This window comes from Miscanthus floridulus, chromosome 6, assembly GCF_019320115.1.
Source record: "Miscanthus floridulus cultivar M001 chromosome 6, ASM1932011v1, whole genome shotgun sequence".
Taxonomy (NCBI): domain Eukaryota; kingdom Viridiplantae; phylum Streptophyta; class Magnoliopsida; order Poales; family Poaceae; genus Miscanthus; species Miscanthus floridulus.
In genome coordinates, this window is record NC_089585.1 from 90,929,550 (window position 1) to 90,934,329 (window position 4,780).

The window sequence follows — 4,780 nt, forward strand, 5'->3', positions numbered from 1 at the left end:
ACAATGAACCATCACGAGGTGGAGAATGTGTATAGATTACCAAAAACTCAACTTGACTATAAAGAAAGACCACTTCCCATAGCCCTTCATTGCTAAAATGTTAGAGCAATTGGCGAAGCATTCTTTCTTCTATTTCCTTGATAGGTATTCGGGGTATCATTAGATTCCCATCCACCCCGATGACCAAAGCAAGAGTACTTTCACCTACCCATATGGAACATATGCGTACAGACGAATGTCTTTTGGGTTGTGCAATGCACCAGCATCGTTCCAACGGTGTATGATGTCTATTTTCTTAGACATGATTGAAGAGAACATAGAAGTTTTCATGGATGACTTTTTAGTCTATGGAAAAACTTTTGATCATTATCTAGAAAATTTAGACAAAGTCTTACAACATTGCCTAGAGAAGGACCTGGTACTTAATTAGGAAAAGTGCCATTTTGTGGTCCAAGAAGGCATCATCCTTGGGCACCTTATGTCCGGAAGGGGGATCGAGGTAGATAAAGCCAAGATCGAGGTTATCGAACAACTACCACCCCGTGTGAACATGAACGGAATCTATAGCTTCCTAGGTCATGCGGGGTTTTATAGACATTTTATCAAAGACTTCTCACAAATCTCTAGACCCATCACAAACCTGTTACCTAAGGATGTGCCTTTTGAGTTCACTGATGAGTGCTTAAATGTCTTCCACACCCTCAAGAAAGTGTAACACCCTAGGTGTTAGCCTTGCATAATTTGACTTGCTTTGCATGAGCATGAACATCCAGCATTCATATTTAAAGCTTTTACAATTGAAACATGTGATTGAAACACATGCAACATTGCTTGTTATTTTATGTTTCCTTGTATATATGCATAGGATCATGAGTGAATACATGTAAATGATGGATGTGAGTCACTAAAACATATTAACTACACTTATGATGACTAGTGGAACAATGTTCATGAGGATCATTTTGTCTAATCAAGTACTTAAGTGATGCTATGCATGTGGACCTAGATAGCTCTATGTGCAACCAATGCAAGAAATGATTGTGTGACCTTGCAAATAGTTTAAACATGTTTATAAGATCACTATGAACAACTTTGGTATTCATGGTTAGGGCTAAATGGGTCACTAAGTCCTAGTTCATGTATAAGCCATCCTTTGAATGTAAGTTGTTTGACCAAGTTTGAACCATATGATAGAGACCTTGCTTGGAGATGGTCACTAAAGCAAAGTTGTAGTATTTGATAAGAGGAACAACTTTTATTTTTGGGTCATAGACTGGTTTAGCTCCTAACATGCTTGAATTAGGCTCTCAAGAATCATCAATTCCCTATTTTCAACACTTGGAGAAATTTTCTAAGTCATTTACCCTGACAGTGCTGACAAGCTCGACTTTGGGATGAAATAACTCGAGTTTGGTTGAGAATTAGGGCATGGGTTCTAAATAGAAATTGGAGCTGGTACATAGGTCTGCAATTCCCATTTAGGTTATTTGCACAATGGAGCTACGGATTATCCGTTTGATCGCCGTGAAATCGCATCGTCAGGGCTATATCGGGGCGCTGATGTCTGAACCCGCTCATTCTTCGGTGGCTGACCGGCTTCAGATGCTGGCTGCCGCGTGGACGTGAGGAGGCCGTGCGTCGCCGCCGGTCTGTCCAGCCAGGCAGCGCCGGGCCTGAGCATGCCCTTATCACCCCCAGTGCTCGCCCGTGACACCCGCACTCCCATTTCTCCTTACACTACCTCCTTCACTATTCGCAGCAGCGCTGCACTGCCGCGGCACAAGCAGCGCCGCCGTCTCCATCATCGGCACTAGCTCGCTCTGCCTTGCCCATTTGCCACCATAGCCACTGCACTACCATCACCAAGTCTCACCGCACCCGCTTATGCTCACCGACAGCGCCTGGTAAGCCGTCGTGCCGCGCACGACCTCACCAGAGCATCACCGCTGAGCCCCGTCGTCGTGGCCACACCATCTCCATTCACCATTCTTGGTGTTTTCTTGTGTGCTAGGTTCTCCATGGTTAGTAGATGCTCGTTCGAGCTTTAGTTTGAGTCCCCATGGTCACTGCCGGTGTAGCGCCATCGACCCGCACCGCCGCACCGCCATGGCCGTCACCGTCGAGCTCCGCATCGCTAATCCATCCAAATAACTAGCCTAGCGTGTGCGCAAGATCGAGGTGGTCACCGTAGATGAGGTGTCGCCACTGGTGAAGCTCGCCGTCGGTGAACTCTGGCCGTGCAAGTGTTGAGCAGCGCCGCTGCTCTATTCTATTTCACTGACAGATGGGGCCGACTGACAGCGGGTCCCGCCTTTCAGCGACTGTAGTGCAGTAGGCTAGTTCATTTGTTCCTATTTTTGTGTGCAACTTTGAAATTTGATAAGTTAAGCTATAGAGATCCAAAATTTGTGAACCAAATTTTGTAGTGTTCCTTAGGAAGTGTAGTATTTATGAAAAATATGATATTAGCATTTGTAGTAGAGTTTCTAGAAGATTTAAAATGAAACTTGAAATGTGTTTTTAAATGTATGTAAACTTGTTTAATTATATCTAGAGTTCCTGTACTCCAAAAATTATGAAATTTATGTGGTGAGCTATTCTTGACAAGTATAAACTCTGCTAAAAAGTTGAGGGTCAGTTCATGAATAGATTTTTAGTTATAGATTTTCCTTTTATAATTAAGTGATCCTTGTGTGAATTTTTATAAATTATTTATGAATCCAATACTCATAAAATTTATTGGAGGTTGTTCTAGTACCATATGGATGCTAAGAAAAATATAAAATCTATTGCTAGACACTTTTCACTAGGGTTTCCTATTTATGCTATTTTAAGCCTTTATGCCTTGTCATTTTTGCATAGGATGTTTTATTTGGTAAAATGGCAGGAAACTTTTACATTAGTCTATTGGTAGCACTAGTAAGCCACTGTAAATTTTTAAGAATTTATGATACACCTTTAGTATATGTTTATTATTTACCCTAATTATTTAATTAAAATAATAAAGGCACTGAAATAATTAGATTGTGATTAAGCATGATGTTTTCTATAGTTCTTATGATGCATAGTAACTGTTGATGTCAATGGTAAGGCTTAGAAGCCATTGATTGTATACAAATAACTAATTATAGCTTTATCATTCAAATATAGGACTGCATGTATAATTTTGATCGTGTGGATGATTTCATATGGATAATGATCTCTGCTGTAAAACTTGTTATTAACAAAGTTATAGACAACTTACTAATCTACCTTGTGTTAAATTTTCACAGCCATAGGACTTAGGGTTTTTGAGTTCTAGCTGTTACAAGTTTGCTGTCCGAAAGGTTTACTTTCTGGATAGATTTGATTGAATGATTTGTTTGTCCAAGATAACTCTTGAATCACAATGAGAGTATTAAAGGAAAGTTGTAGATAATTTTATAAGCTTTCTAGAAAGTCTAAGATCACCACATTTGGATAAGTAGAACTTCAGTTATGAGTAAAACAAGTAGCTACTGTTTTGTGATATAGTAAATGCATTGTTGAAGTAGTTGATTAAATAATCAAGGAGAGATATACACATACTCAGTAAAATGTGATGCGCTTGTTAGTACTTTAACACCATGTTGTTAAGAATGGTTACAAGAATCCATTCATCCTGTATCACCATACTATACTTGTCAACATGAATGCATTCACCATATCTTATGTCATACTCATGCATCTAGGATCGACGGAGGAGATAACATTGCTGGAGTTCAACGAAGGAGAGGAAGGGGACCAGTAGGAGATTCCTCAAGCCATAGCTCCCGAAGGCGAGGAGCAGACCCTAGAAGAGCTTCCAGAGTGCCCTGACCATCGCCCCACTTCCTTTCTGAAAGACAAGCCCCGGAGCATTTTAAGTCTCCCAGTATTTTACAAAATATTACTTGAGTCCTTTATGATTGATGCATTAGGTTATAAGAGTTGATTGGAACCACTTGATGCATATGAATTCCTTGTCCAAAAATACCACCTTTAATCCTATGTAGGTCCAAGATCGAATATATGCTTAGCCAGCTTAGACCGGTAGAAGTCGGGTGATTTCCTGTCACTTGCGAGATATAGTTGGATACCGAAGCACGGTTGGCTATATTTGCTATCGTGGAAAAGAACTAAGGGGTAAGGTAAATCGAGGCCAGACGAAGTCTATGGTAGGTTAACTCATGTGATTTCGTCTGTGCTGATTAAGGATTGTACCGTTGTTGGACCTTTTGACAAGATTGAACGCATGCCTATCACTTAGCTGGCCGGATGACTCGTTCCGACCATGAAGCATTAGTAGCTCAACTCAGGCCAGGCCCCGCTCTGTAAGAGTGCGCACTCTAGATGGTAGTAAGGATGTGTAGGGAGCCAGACTGAGCCCTAGGGCAGGCTAGGACTAAACATCCTGACATTTGGTGTCCCTGATTGTGCGGCGCTGGGCGAACCCACGAAATGTGTACTTGAGTTGTACCAAAGGTGACCTAAGGCTACTATGGCTGGTAGACCTAAGTTTGTGTTAGAAATAAATTCCCAGCTGGTTGAAATCGATTCGAATCGCCATCTCTCCCGGATAGTGAGAAACTTGGCTAGCTCCAACATCGTAGTAATTGTATTACGGAATATGATGGTTCAAATAAACATGGAATTACAATACCGGCTATGGTTACTATTGTATGCTATTAAAATGATATACCACATGTTTGGCATAGGATAGTTGCTAATTTAGAGATGGATAGTCATAATTAACTTGATAATAGAATTATAATTGTATAAC